At 38.8% G+C, this 21,646-nt stretch overlaps 1 protein-coding gene across 3 annotated transcripts in view; it reads left to right on the forward strand.

Moving 5' to 3' along the window:
• Window positions 1–21,646, forward strand: part of LOC129779491 (facilitated trehalose transporter Tret1-2 homolog) — a 369,343-nt gene that overhangs the window by 45,008 nt on the left and 302,689 nt on the right. The gene's annotated exons all lie outside the window — the stretch shown is intronic.

Raw genomic sequence — 21,646 nt, forward strand, 5'->3', positions numbered from 1 at the left:
ACTGGTAGCGGTATTTTAATGATGTTTATTACATTGCCAAATAATACTCGTAAACTACTATAACAGAATACAATAATATCTCTTTATTTCTCTTAAATGATGGAAAATATGTACCAACCACAATATCCCATACAAAAGTTTCTCATGAGGTAATTTTCAATATTACTATTATATCTCATTCCGAACAATGTTCAGTAAATCCAAATAATAAACAAAACTGATGAAACCCATTCATAAAAAGGTACAACTCTTATTATGGTTATGAAATGTCCCACAACCCTTTATAACCCTTTCATAAATAAACGAATCAAACAACTTGACGTTTCTATGATATTATTTTTGTAATTTTTATAAATAGCCGTAATTGTAGAATTGCAAGAGCCCCATTTTTCGTCTTCTAAGTATTTTATCCGCTTAGCATATAAAGCATAGCAAGATTTTGTTCAATATTCTATGCGGATATAGTGTAAAGTCAGGGCATTTGCGTAGTGTGTATTCGTATGTCTATATGTGATCATGTGTATCCTCTTCGCAGGATTGTCGCATGTTCTGTAAATTATGTTCTTCGTAAAAAACTCGAGTTTCAACTCTATAAATTGACCATGATTCATATGGTTTCTGTTGCTTCAAAAAATTGTGCTGTATCATAAAGAATTGTGCAGTATTATAATACGCAGACTTTTTCATGGGGCATCTCAAATCGCTTATCTACAACAATTATTCTAGGATCATGGCAACACATTCATTAAGCTGTATGAAATAGTTGGGAACAGTTGAACAATGCTTCCGAGATCGATTAACACAGCGCATTGATAATAGTGGATCTGCTGGGTATTACCGTATTACCAGCAATCTGTTCGAAACTATCAAAGTAATTGTCCGCTTTTCCTGGTTTAATATAAATAACCAATGCAGAGAAACTTTTAACATTCAATTATTTCAGCTCCACATTGTATAAAACAGACGATTGAAATTCAACACTTAATACAGTTATTGTTTTTATCATTCTGTATCAATCTGCGCAACGAGGTGTTAATAACTTTTAACAACATGATTAATTTGGATTGGAATTTAGATGCATCAACAAAACATTCATGCAGGCTCGAAATGAGCCCATAAAATTCTACAGAGAGTATGGTTATCGACATACAATTTCCGCTTGAGATTTGCCGTTTTGGCTACTCTGCTCAGCCAGCCAACCGTCGAAGGCCAACACAAAGTTTCACTTTCAATCTGATTTATTGTGGAGTGATTAATTGAACGGTTAATTATGGCTTGCTCATTTGGAAAAGGGTGATGAAGATGATTATGCCAGGAGGCTAACGGTCACCACGTAGCAAAGGATGCGTGGAACCGATAGTCATTTTCTCATTAACCGCAGCAATGGCTTACATAAGCTAATGCTGTGGTGAAGATAGGAACAACAGTTCACACACACACACACGACCATTCAAAAGAAAGGAAAGAAGCTTGGTTTTAGGCTTTGAAACGAGGGGATGCATGAATTAATTTAGGATCAATCGCACCCGCAGCTTCTCCTTTCACTACTGACAGTGTAGAGATTGTATACAAATATATAGGCGATGGATGTGAGCTTCTGAACGACGTCAATGATAAACAAGGAAATCATATCAAAAGCTTGCCGGGCACAGGGAGAATATGAAGAAAATGGTCATATTGGACGCCCTTCGGAAAACATAGAGCTGAACATATAGACAGTGATAGACAGGAAAGCATTATCATCTGATGAAGGCTCTTAATATCGAGGAAAAGTACCGATAGCAGCTGTTCGAAACGCTCTTGAGGGTATGGCGCGGACAGAATCAAGAGAAAAAGGAAAAAAATATGCCATCAAAGCTACGAATACAATAGCAAACTTCAAAGTTTATAAAGCTTTGATTCTCTCATCTCCGGAAGTTGTTAGTTGTGGGAGCTGGAATGATTATTGTGTAACAGAAATCGTAATTGTACACGAATTATTTTTCCGAAATGAGTCTGCAATTTCGAAGAAGTTTGAAGTTACACGAAAACTGAACGCAATGGAATGTTGCATAATACTTTCCTTATTGTCAAACCAAATTAAAGTCTCTGTTAAAACCGAGAAACTTATAACAAACTTTACCAAAACGATTTCGTTCGAATCGAATCGCGAACAATAACCAAATGCTTTCTCTACATAACTCTAGGATCTCGTACAGAGAGCTGAACATTTCGGGAAATTTCTTTCCGGGGCTTCGAAGCCCCTCCAAATTGTTTTCCACCCTCGTCACTCTCTTTCGGACGATGGCAGCAATCTATCATCAGGAAAATTGAGTGCGAAAAATCCACCCATCTTGCAGTGGAAACAGACTTGAAATAATACTTTGGAAAGTTGTGTCTTTGAGTTGCTTCTCTTTCCTCGGATGTCAATCGACGAATTGTGCCGAGGAATTAGACAAAATGAAACTACAATATATAAGCTGAGCAGTCTAAGAGTTGTTCATTGATTTTTTGAAAGTATATTTTCCTTTTCGTTCATCTTACACGAATCCAGCAAATATTTGTGATTAAGGAAATGCCCTTGGCGTGATGAGCCGAAATTTTATTAGAGAGACCTGATAAGAATTCCAGTGTTCATTTTGTCCATCATTTTTGACGTATATAGATTTCATCTGTGTTGAATAACCAAAATTAATTATTATTCATACTGTACAGAGCTATGGGGTGAGATGGCTCATTCAACAAAACTGTGCAAATCGTCAAAATTTGAGAAAATAAAACCTAGACTGAGGAATCTTTGACAAAACGAAGCACATATTATATGATGAATTCGTCTTTAAGAATTTTCCCTGGAACAAAATTTGCACGGAGATTTTGTTTAATTATTGTATACGATTTAAGTTGTACATTGCTACAATTTTTTAACCTTTTATACAGTCAATCTGTATATTTCATTTCAGTATGATCTGTATATTACATTAAAAAAAAATATTTCCTTACATTCAACGAGGACTTTTTATTGTTCTACGTTGTTTCTCATCACACTTATAACGCATGGTTCATTTAGCAATTAAACAAAAACAACTGCGTGTATTAGAAAGTGAATTTGGAAGGGCTAGTGACAGCAGTTAAATGACTACTGTTTTGTTTCTCTTTCGGTTAAATTTCCACAGTTTGTAAGATATATCATTTTACACAAAATGCAAAACAGTAGCCACCTTTTTAAACCTGTCCGTCCCTATTCAGTCTATTTGAATTTCATTGGTTTCTTGTACAATTCGTAAGGCTTCCACTGTTCGCGTGAAGATTTTGGTTTTTTATTGCTATGTTGACGACAAAAAACCGATTGTTCATTGTCAGTCTCGTTTCCAATGAACTGGCCTATCAACACATCTGATCGCGTGCAAGTAATTTCACTTCAAAGCCAGGCCGATTTAGGTCGCTATAATTATTTCGTCTATAACCCAATAAAAGAATAAACAGCCAGTGACTAATACATTGGTTTCCGTGTGTGGAACCCCCACGGCTCTCTCTGTCATTACTTCCCGTTAATCGTTTCGTAATTCATGATGGACGTGCTCTGGTTGTTTAATTAGTCGGATGACAATGGATCGTTGGATCATATCTGCGGGCGGTAGACGTTATGACGAACATGCAAGGCTATCGTCACTTTCGCCAAAATGGGTGGAAAATCCATTCTCTTCTGGCAGACTCAATCATTCAAATCCATGGATGAGAACACAGGCCTTTGGGAATTTCCGGTTTTAAAATTCGCTTTCGTCATTTCAAGCATTTATTCATGTTCATATATGCATATGTGCAATTTTCGGTACAACAATGCTGTCATCGGTTAATGCTTAACAATGATCTCAGAGTATTTCATTAGAGATAAATAATGAGATTTGCTTCGCACGTTGACTACCAACTACGAGATGACTCGTCGATGAACTACGAGTTTTCTCGTAGTTGACAATCAACGTGTTATGGAAGTTGGTAAACTACAAGGTAGACAAATTACTGGCAATACAATCCATTGATCAAGTGCGATGATTTGATTCCCACCCTTCATATGGAGATTCGAGTTCATCTGTGCCTCGAGTGCGTACAATGTTTAGAATAGGTAAAGGGTGTGTCACATCAAATTGCATCACGGAAAAAACGATGTAGAAATTCGCCCAGTAGACCGATCCTTTTGAAAATTTTAGACAGTAAAATAAAAACTTTTTAACAACTTTTGGCATTTTCTTTTTATTCATACTTCGAGCCCAAGCCCGTATACTCGCACCTTCCTCTTTACCCCGTCCATAAGGTTCTGTACAACGTCAGGTGGTAGTTTTTTTTGAACAGAAATCCATTTTCTCTTGAAGTCCGCCTCCGAATTGACAACTTTTGGGTTCTCCCGGAGGGCCTGCTTCATAATCGCCCAATATTTCTCTATTGGGCGAAACTCCGGCACGTCGGGCGGGTTCATTTCCTTTGGCACGAAGGTGACCCCGTTGGCTTCGTACCACTCCAACACGTCCTTTGAATAGTGGCACGAAGCGAGATCCGGCCAGAAGATGGTTGGGCCTCCGTGCTGCTTCAATAGTGGTAGTAAGCGCTTCTGTAGGCACTCCTTAAGGTAAACCTGCCCGTTTACCGTGCCGGTCATCACGAAGGGGGCGCTCCGCTTTCCGCAAGAGCAGATCGCTTGCCACACCATGTACTTTTTGGCAAACTTGGATAGTTTCTGCTTGCGAATTTCCTCCGGAACGCTGAATTTGTCCTCTGCGGAGAAGAACAACAGGCCCGGCAGCTGACGAAAGTCCGCTTTGACGCAGGTTTCGTCGTCCATTACCAGGCAATGCGGCTTCATCAGCATTTCGGTGTACAGCTTCCGGGCTCGCGTCTTCCCCACCATGTTTTGCCTTTCGTCGCGGTTAGGAGCCTTCTGAACCTTGTATGTACGCAGGCCCTCCCGCTGCTTGGTCCGCTGGACGAATGGACTTGACAAATTCAGCTTATTGGCGACATCCCGGACCGAACTTCTCGGATCACGTCTAAACTGCTTAACTACGCGCTTGTGATCTTTTTCACTGACGGAGCATCCATTTTCGCCGTTCTTCACCTTCCGGTCGATGGTTAGGTTCTCGAAGTATCGTTTTAGTACTCTGCTGACCGTGGATTGGACGATTCCCAGCATCTTACCGATGTCCCGATGTGACAACTCCGGATTCTCGAAATGAGTGCACAGGATTAATTCACGACGCTCTTTTACGTTCGACGACATTTTTCCAAATTTACGAAAAATTGACAGTGAAGCATGGCCAACGTGATCTATACACTCTTATCTGATTATAAGCGAAAGCTGAAGATATAATTCCTAAAAATAAAATTTCTACAGCGTTTTTTCCGTGATGCAATTCGATGTGACACACCCTTTAACATACGAGTCGGTGCTTAGTATTTTCTTGCCTGGGGTGATATGTGAGCACTGGCACCTCATCTGCTTTCACTTCTGACATTTCTTGTAGCCGATGTAGAGCACAGTAATGTACGTGCAATCGTTCAAGGATGCTGAGTTGACCTATTTTCGTAGGGGGTTTGCTTTATTTATCGCCGAAAATTGATTAATATTGAAGCTGATAGCATCATAACACCTTTTCAGATTTCGGAGTATTAGAGATAAGCTATTATGAAAGAAAATTAACATTATCGTAATATTTCCATGTAAAAATTTAGCGCTGAACTTCGCCGTTTCAACGTAATATTACTTGCGTCATTTTTATTAGTACTTAGTTGAGATTTCTATGCTAATTAACACGCCTTGAATGCATTCTGAGTGGCAAGCTCTAGAATACGACTGACCACAGTGCAAGTCGGAGGAAATTTCTTTGACGAAAAATTCCCCTGACCAGAACGGGAATCGAACCCGAACTCCCGGCATGTTAGGTGTGACGCTAACCACTCGGCAACGGGAGCACTAGCTATTGAACAAGCACACGTCAAAATGTTTGTTTATTGAAATAAGACGTTTACCGAGAATGGAATGTGCAAATCTGTATGATGCGGACTAGGACTTATAAATAGTGACAAAAATTTTAATAATTTTCATTTGTTAGTATTATTGTTATTCTTTGTTATATTCTAAAAAACGAACGAAACTTTTCGGTAACCAAATGAATATTATTATTTATGAGAGGTGATTTTTTGAGCGTTTGGTTTGAATTTAAAAAAACACAGGAAATTTGTAAGAAATGTAAAGAAGTATATTTCTGTGGGTTAAAAATCAAATCATTTCCATTTATTTTTAAGGATAATTTCATGTATATGTTGGCCCCGTTTAAGTCCATTCGTGAAGCCCATATCGGCTGGTACCTCCCAAATAACACGTGTGTTGTTGTCTTCTAGTGCCTGAATCGACGCTGGCTTGTCGGCATGAACAAGAGGTTCGACATTCCCACACAGAAAATACTCCAACGGTGCTAAATTACAAGATCCAGGTGACCAATTCATCCCAAAACGAGAGATGAATTGCTCACCAAATTAATCGTTTCGTGTGCTGTGTGCATTGATTTGATAAAAAAAAGTAAAAAAAAAACGTTTTAAGTTAAACGGTTTAATGTACTAAAAGCTAGAAAATAATTAGGCAAGTAGCAGTTAGTAGTTATCACATCCCTTCCTTCATTGATCTAGAAAAATCGTGGGTATATGATGAAACAACTAACTGTGGATAATGGAAATCCGATGTGCCCCACGATTTTATTTTAGTCTCATCATTGTTTTGAGAAAATATGTAATCTGTCATTTTGTGGTGGCAGCCATCTTGGATTTGCATTTTTTTATAAATAACTGTGTTCTACTTGTCAAGCCCTTTCATTTGATACCCATATTGATTGGGTTTTGGAAAAAATATATCGTCATTTTGTTATGGCGGCCATTTTGGATTCGCATTTCTCATGTCTAACTAGTTAAGTTCTTTTATTTGATACCCATATTGATGGGTTTTGAGAAAATATGTAATCCGCCATTTTGTAGCGGCCGCCATCTTGGATTTTTTAAATCATGAAATATGCAGTTTTATAATGACTGCAGAAACAAAGGTGTGTTCCGAATTTCATATCAATCGGTCAATAGGAAGGGGTTCTAATTTCTATTAACGTGGTAAAGCGCTACAGACATACAAACCTACACACATACAAACATACAAACATACAAACATACAAATAACAGGGCAAGCTAAATAAAACCATTTAAAAAAACAATGATTTGTGCACGTTGTTTGTTTGTAAGTCTTTTCATGAGGGAATGATAATGAAAACTACACAACTTTTACTTTGCCACATGGCACATATCACATGTGATTTGTCAAAAACAGTGTACTGAAAAACCTAATAGCAACAAATTTACCCGTTACTTCGGTGATGTTCTTATGATTCATTGATTGCATATATGTAAGAAGTTGCTCATACGGTTAAAAATAATTTTATTATTAACACTTTATCGACCGCTAGCCTATTAATCGGCTTTTCGATTCATAATATAGGTTTAAGTTCGATAAATTTATTTTCCTTTGGAACAAACGACGAAAAATTAGCCGGTACTGGATGCGTGCTTACTACTAAATGCGTGCTTACTACCAAACCGGTACTTAGTGAATGGCGATTGATAAAGTGTTAAGGAGAGTAGTTCGTTTCAGGTCTTAAAATGTATTATACTGCCGTTCTACGCACAGCTGTCCCTTGTTCCAAAATCAGCACCTCAGAAAAACGCATTCAAAGTTTTCTAGCACATTAGTCTACTAGAAGCTTTAGTCATTTCGATTTAACAATACACTGGGGTTTTTATAAGCAGTTCAATGAAATGTGAAAAGACTCCCTCATTTGAATCAATCAATCTTGATTACAGGTTTAAAAATTCATTCAGCTATGCCTAGAATATCAACATGGAACAATTGAGCTGGATGTTGTTTTTTCAAAAGCTGGGAACAAACTGTAACTTTTTTTTGTGTTTTTCCGGAAGATTAAGCATAAAAACGTCGTTTTATGAAGAAAGATGTACTTTTTTCTAGCATATTTTGACGGTTTGTTGCAATTGAAAGTGTTATGGTAGAAAAAAGTGCTTCGTTCTATAGTTTCCCTAAACTTTCCAGCGAACAAATTCATTGATATCTACATCTACCTATCTATCTATCTATCTATCTATCTATCTATCTATCTATCTATCTATCTATCTATCTATCTATCTATCTATCTATCTATCTATCTATATATCTATCTATATTTCTATGGCATTACCATGCTCTTTAAAAATAATAAAATCGTTTGAAAATTATGTTCAACATGCCCTGCCCATCGCACTCGTCCAGCCTTGGCGGCTTTCTGGATGCTGGGTTCGCCGTAGAGTTGCGCCAGTTCGTGGATCATTCTTCTTCTGAATATTCCTTTTTCCGTGTGTTGTTCCGTGTGTTGTTCTGAGCACTCGGCGTTCGAAAACACCAAGTGCTTGTGAGTCCTCTTCGAACATCGTCCATGCTTCGAGCTCATAGAGAACAATCGGACGATTTGTACAAACTGACTAGACTTTTTTATTTTTAAATTTTAATTTTTAAGACTTTATTTTGGTCATATTTAATTTGGAACGAAAAGAACAGTTTAAGCTCTTCAAATCGCTAAAGATTTCGCTTAACAACTGCCTCCAACGAAAGCTGTATCTGTATCTTTGCTGAAAATCTGTAATTCTGTATATACAGATTCTGTATCTGAAATTTGGCGAAAAATCTGTAAAATACAAAATATTCTGTATATGTGGCAACCCTCAATGCAGTGTTCGACTATCACCAGGTAGTGGTATGAGTCAATGTTGGTGCCACGATGGGATCTGACGTCGCTGATATTTGAGAATGCTGCCCATCGATCGAAACGTGATGGATTTGAGTTTCCGTTTGCTGAGGTGATCTCCAGGTGTAACGGTATTGGAGGGTGTGCTGGTAGAAGGTGTTACGTACGACCATGTTCTTGTAGACAGCGAAGCCGATAAGTTTAAGGTAATTTTAGTAACTCTATATTCACGCATTCTTTCGTTGATTGGCCACCCGCCAATCACCCATTACTGCATCTCCCGTATCACGACGAAAGCAGTACTCAGCTCGTGTGTGTTGCTGCAGCTCTGCTGGATGGGATAGTCATCTTGAAACGATCGCACTATCGATAGGTAGGGATAAGAGTTACTGGACATGAAGCTAATGGAACACGAATGGGGTTTACTTTATGCATGCAGGTACATGACGCTTTGTCCATTCGTTTAAGGGGGGATCTCGATCTGGAAAATCGAATAAAAAATGATTTTTTGTTTATTGCATTTTTGGGAAGCTTATGTCCTCAGAAATGTTGTCCTAAAAGGATTCTTCGATATTTGATTTCTTTGGAAAGTTACAGTCAAAAGAATAAAGTCACCTCAAGGGATATAGTATTGCTGAACCAATTTTGAAACGCGTTTTTCTCGAAACCATGTTATTTCAACTGGTGGTATCGATATGTCAGGATCTACTGGACCGATTAGGCTGGAGTTTTCTTTCAGCATGTAAAAATGGATTATCTAAGGCGTTGTTACATAGCCTTTTTTTTTTCGATTTTTAAAAATCGCTATTTAGAGATTTTTCATGAAAAATATTTCATTTTTAACAAAAGTGGCCGCCGTTTTGGCACTTTTTCGAATTTTCAAAAAACCCTATGTAACGCTTTAGGCTTTGTCCTAAAGTTTCAAAATATTCAGAACCGATACCACCAGCAAGGTACCTATTTTCCGACAGCATCTACGCATCCAGCTGTCAACAGCGTCATAATCAATATTCGTGCACTCAAAAAAATGGAAAATACATTTTCAAATATTATTATTATTATTATTATTATTATTAATCTTCGACCTAGTCGCACAGATCTTAAACTTAAACTACGTTCATTATTCGGTTTTTAAAATCATTTTTAGCCATATTAAAGTCGAAACTGCTACTAACATTGTTGAACGCCCTTAGGCAGCTGCTGAATGGGCTGTTGAACCCATAACTTGTTCTATGTCTAGGAACGATAATTAAAGGCAATTGTCTAAGTTGACGTTGAGGAACGTAAAACGAAACTTTTTCAAGTAGGTCTGGACAATCGATGTTGTTTTTCAAAAGGTCGAATATGAACAGCCGTTGTGTCTGGGTTCTTCGTGCTGATAGTAACTGAAGGTCTATAAGTTGGCAGCGAGCCGCATAATCAGGGAGATTAGCCGGGTCGGTCCAGGGAAGGTTACGGAGGGCGAAGCGCACGAATTGCCTCTGTACACGTTCAATGCTGATCACTTGAGCAACGTGATAGGGTGACCAGATCGGCGAGGCATATTCCAGAGTACTGCGCACTAACGTACAGAAAAGCGCTTTCAGGGCATAGATGTCGGTAAACTGCGATGCGTTTCGGCGGATGAATCCGAGAACAGAAAACGCTTTGGCTGTTATGGTGGCGATATGTTCGTTGAACGTCAGCTTGGAGTCACTGACAACGCCCAGATCGCGGATGGACTGAACACGTTCTAGAGGAGTTGTGTTAATTGAGTAGACGTGATTGATCGGCGACATACCACGGGTGAACGTGATTACCTTGCATTTAGTGATGTTCAAATGCATACCATTATCGGAGCACCATTGCGAAGTGATGTTAATATCCGTTTGTAGCGCAGTACAATCCAGTGTTGACTTGATTACTCTGAATATTTTTAGGTCGTCTGCATATAATAGCTTCCCGGATGACAATCGGGGGCATAGATCATTTATAAAGAGAACAAAGATAAGAGGACCCAGTACGCTTCCCTGTGGAACACCGGACGCTATTTCAAATAATTCCGATCGTGCAGAGTTGAGTTGTACGAACGCCTTCCGACCCGTCAGATAAGATAGTAACCAGTCCGTGATCCAGTTTGGAAAGCCCATGTACTTCAGCTTCTCCACTGCGAAGGCATGCGGTACAGTGTCAAAGGCCTTCGAGAAGTCGACATAAATAGAATCGACTTGATTCCGACGTTCCATTTCCTGGAACAAGCTGCTTGTGTAGCACATCAAGTTGGATGTTGTGGAGCGACGAGGAACAAATCCATGCTGGTATTCAGAAATCGACGGTGTTGCTGCAGCCAGTAAAACTTTATGAATAAGGGATTCTAGAACTTTTCCTAAGCAACAGAGTATCGAGATGCCGCGGTAGTTCTCGACTCGTTGCAAGCTTCCAGCTTTATGAATGGGGATCATAGAAGCAGTTTTCCACATAGCCGGAAACGTTTTCTCTTGCACGGATCGATTAAACAGTAGTGTCAAAGGCTCCACTAGAGATGTAACACAGTTTTTGAATAAAAGTGGTGGTAAACCATCGATTCCTGCTCTTTTTGACACGTCAAGATCTTCTACCTTAAACAATAATCAAAATACACGAACACTTCACTCTATTCATAACATCCGAAAAAAATCCACGAAAATTCATTATTTTACGGCCTTCCAGACAGGGGTACCCGCTTAACTATTTTAATTTGAGGTAATTTGATTATTTTTGAATCTGAATGAATCTTATGTGTTCATCGGCCCTTTCTACCAAATATTTGTTCTAAAGGATTTATTTTAAAATTTTTCTATAAATTCTGATCGCGCTTGAATATATAATTACTTCGTTCATGGCAACTAAATAACAACGTTGGTTAACACTCGTTACATTGCCATGGGAACGACTCTTACTTGAAATAATGAAGATGGCGTAGGGTTCAACGATATTATGGGGTGCAAACAATATCAAATCGGTTTCGTGTGCCATTGTTGTTTTTATATATCATATATCATTTATATATTGTGAATGGAAAACGTCCCACTTCAATGTAATTTTGAATTAAAGAAAAATCCTCAAATCCTTGGTGCATAATTCAAAAAGATATACCGCGTGGGTTCTCATACCGTCTAGTGGTGAGCGTTTGTGTGTTATTGAATCGTATCGTATTCTTTCGGGAAGGTATTGAAATCTTTAAAAAAATAATATTGATTGCGTCACGGAAATTGTACGAATTCGAGCGCTTACTGCTCAGTCATTTCACGATGGATTTACGAGATGTTGGCACGAATCGATTTGTACACTCCCTAACAAATTATTGCAATATAGATGTTTATAAAACTTTCAACAGCCAATGTGTTGCGATTAAAATGATAGCGTATAATTTCCCAGAAAGGCCGCAAGACGTTTTCTTAACACGTGGTCGACTGGCGATTGCGGCTGTCTTGTTCAATGATAAGAAAAATCAACACGCAACAAATATCATAGTGTAATCCTACGTCAACTATACACTCTGTCCAACTTCTATAAGACCAGGTGATGATCTTGCTGCTTTGTGCCATTGTGAACAAACAGTGCTACAATTTATATTCTAGTGTTTAGGTATTGTTGACTACCATACACTGCATGATTTTCATATGTGTGTTTGCAAGCGCTGAGCGTAAACGAATGTTTTCGTATTTTCAAATGTCAAGTTTCTATAAGACCAGTTACTTTTTCCATTGTTTTAGTTGTGTTGATAAATTAAGTCTGGAAAATGCCGAAGGGAAAAGTCCTCATGGAGTTAGAAGAGAAACAAATCGATGCATTTCACCAAGAAAATGTTGGTATCGAAGAAATTTCTCGTCGGATTGGACGATCCAATCAAGCAGTGCTTTGTTATTTGGCGAATCCTTAAGGATACGGTAAGAAGAACAGAGCTCCACGTAAGTCGAAGCTCTCTGACGTTCGAATACCTCACAATCGCATGTGCAAATATAGCAATATTTCAACTACTTAGCTGCTTGGGTGACAATTCATCAAAATTTGGTGAAAAATCCTCACATAAAGAGGTTAAAACATAAAAGGTTAATACTCCTCTTCTTACACTATCTCACCTCGGAAGACGTCTGAGTTATGCCAAAGCTCACATGAACCGACAGTGGGACATGGTATGTTGTGACAAAAAAAGTTTCCAAAAGAATACATTTCGCTATATACCATACCGAAGAGTTCTTTAATGTATAGGTTATCTTCACTGACGAAAACAAGTTCAATTTGAATGGTCCTGATGGTTTCAACGGGTACTGGTGTGATTTACGTAAGAAGGGACCATATTTTTCAACCAGGAATTTCGGTGGAGGCTCGTGCATAGTTTGGGCGGGATTCTGCGCAACCGGAAAGCTCAAAATAACTTTCACATCATTCAAGGATTACACACATGTATAGGAATCCTCTCCCCTACCGTTTTTGCGTGGATATAGTCACAAAAAATTCACATTCCAGCAAAACAATGCTTCTATTTATACCAGCAAGTAAACTAGGCAATGGATTAAGGGAAAAAAAACATAATTTTTTGGACTGACCGGCTCGCTCTCCAGACTTGAATTCTGTTGAAAATTTTAGGGGGGGATCCTTGTACGCAGAATCTACATTGAGGGAAAACGGCACACCACGATTGAAGAACTCAAGGTCGCAATTTCGGAAAAATAGAAAAATATCAAGAAATCCGTTCAGCAGAATTTGGTAAATAGTATTCCAACACGAATTTTCAAGGTTATTAGTCGAAAAGGAAAGGTTACCAATTATTGACATGTAAATCAGCCTATCGTTTTGAATTTTTCATTGATAATACTTATGAATTTTGAAATGATCTTATAGAAACTGGACAGCTGAAATTATCATATTTAAGCACAACAAATAAACAAATCACTCTTTTGAACGGAATTGACGTTAAATATACTTTATTCTAAGCATTCAACAATGTATGAAAGTATATTGTTGAAATTCTAACTGTTAGTGTTGCAACGAAATAGAATCAGGGTGGTCTTATAGAAGTTGAACAGAGTGTATGTCAATCATACTTCAACTTTTAATGCTTTGTCAAAAGGTTGGTAACGGTAGTAGTGGAACAAATATATAAAGAAGTGTTTGTAAACGTGAAGAAGGAACTTACGCCATTCAGTGGCGTCGACTTTCGGATTTGGTAAATTAATAAACACAAACGCTTATTCGTACAAGCGTCGCCTCTCTACTGTATACTGTCAACTGACATCTGTATTCAAAGAAAAGACTCTCGGGGCTTAAATACTAGTTTACAAAAATAGGCTTAAACTCTACACAGAATATTTACAAATTATGCTGGGCGGAGCATCGCACCAGCAGTTAGAGTGGGCTGTGATGGCCTTGGTCAGACGCGTTCTTCGGAGAGAGAGAGAAAGCACTTCTTTGTGGGTCAAAGTAAATAGGAAAAGAAAGTGCTGAAACATGTGTGCCGGATGCGCGCCACATGTTTGGTTAAATTTCTGCTGCTAGCTAAACTCGCAGCGGGGCGGAAGGAAGACAAACTCGCCGCTGCCGTTGGTGCGCGTCGAGTTATACAATCATAAATAGTAAACGAACCCTTGGGCCAGATTGCTGGCTCGGGTATCGTATCACATTTTATGTTTATATCGCCCAGCGCCCTCGGGGTGGTTTATTGCCTTAGAGGCCTCGAATATTGATGAGTTGGGTTTAAGCGTGATCATATTACACCTTTCCCCTTTCGGAGAATGACGTAACATTGAGAAGTCATTCAAGTTAAATTAGGTGGAAAGATTCGTCTGACCTTACAATTTTAGTGTTTATTCAATGTTTGTGATATGTACATTTTTCGTGTATTCAGGTAAAAATTAAGTTTGTTTATAAAGATTATCCTTATAATATGATTATACGGATTGTCTTCGTTGGGTGTTCTATTTGCTTATAAATATATTTATTTTTAATATTTGTTTAATATATACATTTTACATTTGATAATAACTGTCGGAAGGATTAACTGCTAACTAACTAATATATACATTTTACATTTGATAATAACTGTCGGAAGGATTAACTGCTAACTAGGTATCCCTTTCCCCTTAGGGTGGGGTTGCTCATATGGTATTATTCTGTTTTTATGTACAGTCTGGACTTTATTGGTTTGATCATCTCTTATTGTTACGTTAGGGTGTTTAATGTCAATTATTATATATGGTCCTACGTATACTTTGTCTAATTTGGATCTGTTTTCGTTTGATAGAAATACTAGATCATTAATGGCTACTTTTGATGGTCTAGCCATGGTTTTCTGTGTCTCATTTCTGGCTTTTCTTACCTTATCAATTATTTCCCTAGCGGTATTTGATGCTATTTGTAGTTTATATTTAAGTTCTTTGTAATATAAATCCATGTTGTAAATTGGTTCTACGTATGTGCTTGTTGTGAGGTTTTGTGGTAATTTAGCATTCGTTCCAAAAACTAACTCGAATGGAGTGTATGAGAAATCTGTGTGTGGTGTTGTGTTGTAGCAGAATGTGTAGTAAGGCAACCATTCATCCCAGTCACTCTGTGCTTGGTTGACGAATTGCCTTACGTACTCGTTAAGACAACGATGGTTCCTTTCCAGGCTTCCTATTGATTGAGGGTGATATGGAGTGGAAAAATTTTGTTTAAGCTTCAGTAATGAAGCTATGTTTTCGAATAACTCGTTCTTATATTCAGTTCCTTGGTCTGTTTGGATGAGTTTTGGAATTCCATAGACCAGAATTAAGTTTTCTATGAAGGCTTTGGCTATGGTGGATGCTTGTTTGTCTATTGTGGGTTTAATAATGATGTATTTTGTTAAGTTGCATTGAATGGTCAGTGCGTATCGGTTTCCATTATTGGATCTGTTAAATGGTCCAATTGTGTCAATCGATACGCAGTCGAATGCTTTTTGGGGTGTTTTAATTTCGACGAAATTTTCGTTTGTTCGTATTGTGTGTTTATTTTGCTGGCATTTTATGCACTTCTTGATGTAGCTACTGATATCTTTTTTCATGCCACTCCAAGAATAGAGTCTGCTTAACTTTTTGTATAGTCTGGTGACTCCTGTATGTCCACCAGTGGGTGTATCGTGATTGTTTTTTATAATTTCGAACCTTTCGTTTTGGCTTTCTATCACACGCTTGGGTGTGTAGAGCACTATTTGCAAGTCTTTGAGCGTGTCATTACAAATCTTCTTAAAGGTTTGCACGCTGCATATTTGGAAAATTACGCTTGATAACGCTAGAGCTATCATGCTAATTTTCAAGTTTTTGGCCATTTTTTCAACTTTCTTTACTAGTTTTCCCAGGGATTCTTTTGTGTTGCTTGCATTTTCAATTATTGTCGACGACTTTTCTTCGGTTCTTTTTTTATTCATTATTGCGCATTTCAAATTTTTGTTTCCGCTAGCGTTTGTTTCTTTATTCATTTCTAATGCGCGTCCGCATAGAAGTTTAGGTAGGTTTTGCCATTCTCGGGGTTCAATAGCCTCGTACGCTCTGAGCTGATCAGACTCAGTATCGTCGGGGTTTGAATTATTGTCTGTAATTTCTGTGTCGTTATTCGTTTCGTTTAGTTTTCTAGTCATTGCTCTGGTTTGTATACCCAGGACTTTTATAGTTTTAAGTGCCTCGGAATTAATTGCTATTCGTGATAGCGCATCTGCAGTCACATTTAGCTTACCTTGAACGTATTTTACATCAAAATGGAATTCTTCAAGATCCAACCTCATTCTTGTGAGTTTTGATGAGGGATCTTTCATTGAAAATAAATATACTAACGGTCTGTGATCCGTTTTTACTGTGAATTTCCTCCCGTAGAGGTATGGTCTAAAGTACGTAATTGCCCAGTGAATTGCTGTCAATTCCTGTTCAATTGTCGATTTATTGGCTTCACCTTTTGTGAAGGCTTTGCTTGCGTATGCAATGGGTAGTTCTATACCGTCGTTTTCTTGGGCTAAGACGGCGCCGCATGCTATTTTTGAAGCATCGGTTATTAGGGTGAATTCTTGTGTGAAATCGGGGAATTTGAGAACTTTTGGTGAGATAAGTTCGTTTTTCAATTTATTGAATGCATTTTGGCATTCGGGAGACCAATCAAATTTTGCGTTTTTTCTGAGCAATTTGTTTAATGGGTACGCTATTTCTGCGAAATTTTGTATGAACCTCCGGTAATAGTTGCAAAAGGCAACAAAACGCCTCCAAACGTCCTGTCACGGTCGCCATGTAAACGTGAAGAAGGAACTTACGCCATTCAGTGGCGTCGACTTTCGGATTTGGTAAATTAATAAACACAAACGCTTATTCGTACAAGCGTCGCCTCTCTACTGTATACTGTCAACTGACATCTGTATTCAAAGAAAAGACTCTCGGGGCTTAAATACTAGTTTACAAAAATAGGCTTAAACTCTACACAGAATATTTACAAATTATGCTGGGCGGAGCATCGCACCAGCAGTTAGAGTGGGCTGTGATGGCCTTGGTCAGACGCGTTCTTCGGAGAGAGAGAGAAAGCACTTCTTTGTGGGTCAAAGTAAATAGGAAAAGAAAGTGCTGAAACATGTGTGCCGGATGCGCGCCACATGTTTGGTTAAATTTCTGCTGCTAGCTAAACTCGCAGCGGGGCGGAAGGAAGACAAACTCGCCGCTGCCGTTGGTGCGCGTCGAGTTATACAATCATAAATAGTAAACGAACCCTTGGGCCAGATTGCTGGCTCGGGTATCGTATCACATTTTATGTTTATATCGCCCAGCGCCCTCGGGGTGGTTTATTGCCTTAGAGGCCTCGAATATTGATGAGTTGGGTTTAAGCGTGATCATATTACATGTTGTTGGAGATATTGCAACTGGAGGAAGATCGATCATCAGTAAATCGAGGTTTCCGAGCTACTTGCTTCGAAAAGCACGCAGAAAGATCTCTTCGACAGGCACAGATAAGGTACCAGAAAGACTGCGACGGCTGCAACTGAATTGATTTAGATGAAATGGTTGGTTGATCTGTCATGACTGACCTAGACTGCGGGTTTGATAAAACTACAAAACAAAAGGCTCACAACAAGTTTATGCCTGCCCGTTTATGACTTCTTTAGGTTCGATTGAGTCAACCACAACGTGTACTGTCGCGTTTCGCAATTGAATGAGCTAATGAAACATTTTGAAATAGCTTTGACCGTCTGAGATCTGAAATGTTTCAAAATATGGATCAAGCGTTGGTATAATTGCTTTACGAGCGTGTTCAAGACAATATTTTGAAATATACGGTTATGATTTTAATATTAGTACAGGGTTATTTGTTTCTTGATTCTGGATGTAACTGACAACAGTTTCCATTCAGCCACAGAAGCCAACGTTTCATTTTTTCATGAGAAGGTTTTGCATGGGTATACCTACCCACACACCAATTGAGGCAACTGGCGATAAAACCACGCCTTTCGCCAAATAATGAGATCATCGGTAAAAGATATGAAGTGTCCAATTCCTTCATGTGGACTGTAGTGAATAACGTGGTCAGTGTAGATCGGGTACATTGTAGGTGGTGCTAAACCAGCACCATTCAATCGAAAATGGCAACTATATTGGACAACAGAAAACACTTCTGTCTCGCGCTACGATTTAATAAACTTCATTAAAATGGTTGTCACCTGCGGCTACAAAAGTCATGCTCACGGTAAATCAACAAATGTTCGCTGATTTGAGCATGAGCAGGGCGTAGGAAAGTGAGATGGCGTGTGAGCTATGAATTCCGAAAGAGTAATAATGTTTGCGGTAAGTAGTGAATATCCAACACACATAACCTATCACAAAATAATTTAAGAAACCAAATTTTACTTCAATAATTTTTTTCCAATCATCTCTTCGAGATATAACATCACACCGAAGTCGGATTATTCGATCTTTCGGCACATCTGAAAACAATATCCAAGCACCGAAAACTTATTACCACAACTCCGCAGCATATCCCGAGCGGATGAAAGGAAAACTTTTACCCGTCACACGGCTGCGTTTGTGTTCATTTTCCATCGAGAGTAATCAGCAGAGTAAACAACAAAGTAGTTCACCACGCCGTTTCTCATCTCGGCTCGGTTTTTATCCAACCCTTCTTGAGAGCAGTTGAAAATTATCGTTCGAATGGAGATGACGCCCCTGCTCAACCATGCTTAACCAAGCCTTGCCGAACTTGCTGCTAACGATGTGCTCTGCTGGTCTTTAAAGAAGTCGTAATGCTTACGCTTACGATGGGCAAAAATATTCATTCGAAAAACTTTGGGATTGATCCCGAAATTGAGTTTGGTCCTTGCACTTGAACACTTGAAAAGCAATAATCCACCATATCTTCAGCAGTCTACGAACGTCTGTTTAATGTTTGTGAACTGCCGCCATAATCGTCCTCACTGTGGTTCTGTGTTTTGGGTAGTAAAATGTCGCCCGTTGACATTGGGTGAAAGATATGAAATAATTCTCATAAGCCTTCTAAAGTCCAACGAGTCTTTGACTTAGGTAATCGCTTCTGGTGGAGGCGAATCCACCCAGAAGGGGTCAGTCTTAAAGTTTACCGAAAGCATATCTCGACTCTTTCTTCAGTTCTGTCCAAGATAAGCCGGCAAAGGCAAACCACCCATTGAATTGATTTATGGCTGCTATTTAGGATTAATTATGTATTTTAATTATAGCTGTAAATTACACGCTTTCCTCTTTGTTTCCGACTAGGGATTGCTCGGAACGGTTTTGCAGTTGTGCTGCTGTTTTCGCATTTGTTACCAGATGCAGCCCGGAGGGTACGGAATTCAATTTCTTTTCCTGTTCCCGTGACCCTCCTGGAAGCGGTCCGCACCGAATGACCGCTCGTGTTGTGGAATGTAGGGAAATTAATTTGCGGAGCGTGTCACATGATGAGTTTAACGACGTTTCCGGTTGTGATAGCATGGGAAATTGCACCCAGGGTTAAACATGGATAAATTGAATCGTTGAAATCGAGTATAACACGTTGCTTTTTGCAATTTTACTCAATTCACCTAGTTTCAAGTAATGGTTGCTACGATGCCGCGTCCATGATTTTATTGCTGTTCTCTTTCTTATTTACCCTTTTTGGAATTGAGCCTTTGTGGACCGCAGACTTTTTGTTACGAAATCACAGCATCCCAACACGCTCGGACTAATTGCTGGTATATCCAATTATAGATATGGAGACGGCGAACGAACCACACCGAATGCCGCTTGTTTCGATAGGAATTAGATCGTCCATTAGGCAGCTCCGACCATTCAGTAGCATTTCGGGTGGATTTGCTGCTCGGGGAACGTCTGTCGAGGAGAGTGGGAAGACGGCGTCCGGAGCTAATCAGAGCTGCTGCCAATCGAACCGCGAGTCGGTGCAGCGGGCGGATTGGCTTAAGCCCTGTAATTAGTACACGGAAGAAAACACATCAACATAATAACGTTATTATCTGGAAATCGTTAATTGCTATGTCTATGTCAGTTGGAATAAAGAGTTGAGATGATTGAGGGCTTGTCGCTGCGCCAGTCGAGTGTTCAATAAAAAGCATATTTCGATAAGTGTACTATTAAAAGGAAATTAACTAAGCATAACAGATCACATGTCCATGAAAATGCAAACTAACAAGATTGGATTTATTCGTTGTTTCTCAAGTGTTACCGCATCTCAAAATTGAGGGGTCGACTTTTATTTTAGTCCGTGTATGAAGAGATGATGTGAAATTTATATTCCAACAAAACAGAACTAATAATCATGTTGGAAGATACATACGTGATCAAAATATATTTACATGGATATTATAATATGGAGCAGTTGCACGTCAAATCAGCCGGCCGCTGCCCCAACCCACTCCAATTTCTTGAAACTTTGTAGTGGAGGTGGGGGTAAAACGGACATGTTATGAAGAACTTCAATCATATCTTTGGAAACTCATGTTTCCCAAAACTTTGATGCAGTTTCTTGCAATTCAATGTACTGTTTGTCAACCTAGTTGGCCAAATATTTTGCAAAAAAGTGTTTTTCATTGTTTTTTACTGAAATTAAAACAGACCGAAAAGTACAACATTTTTTTCGATGCGGGTAATATGGACATATAGTGGGGTTAATACGGACAGGTTTGTAATATATGAAGCGTAGAGGTTTATCGCTCACGAGAGGAATAATTTTATTCAACCAAGGTCTGAACTCATTTTGTCTGAACGAATGAACTCAATTTTGTCTGAACGAATGTCCGTCAAACGATGAAAAAACTGCTTTTCAGCAGTATAAACGTACAGACCCTCAACTATTTTGCTTTTGGTTCCAGTCAGCTTCTAAACAGTCTACATTTGGCGATTTGATTTCCATTTATAGACGCAGGGCATTCCTTAGGAATAGATTAAAACTTTTCACAGTATTCATTTCTCTCATTTCCACTGGCAACTGTCCGTTTTACCCCACCAGTACAATTATTTCAATAATTTAAATTTTTCACTCAAAAATGAATTTACTTCTCCGTACATACCTAATATCGACTCTCTGTTAGCTCACAAACCGAAATATAACCATCAGCGAATTGAATTTTGATAGTAAACCACTCAAAATGCTTAATATCGAAACAGTCAAAATTCCACACGCGGAATCATGTATGATTTTCGAGTTTTTGTTTCCCTTTTCCACTTCTGATCAGTATTCATTGTGGCTTGAATAATATAGAATAACATGTAGAGGTGATCGAAAGGTGGAGGCAACACTACGATGAACACCTGAACAGCACGCAGACAGGAGACCAAGACGGCGTTGAGGAGGACTACACCGGTGCAATGAACGACGACGACGTACAACCCCCGACG

This window comes from Toxorhynchites rutilus, chromosome 3, assembly GCF_029784135.1.
Source record: "Toxorhynchites rutilus septentrionalis strain SRP chromosome 3, ASM2978413v1, whole genome shotgun sequence".
NCBI lineage: Eukaryota > Metazoa > Arthropoda > Insecta > Diptera > Culicidae > Toxorhynchites > Toxorhynchites rutilus.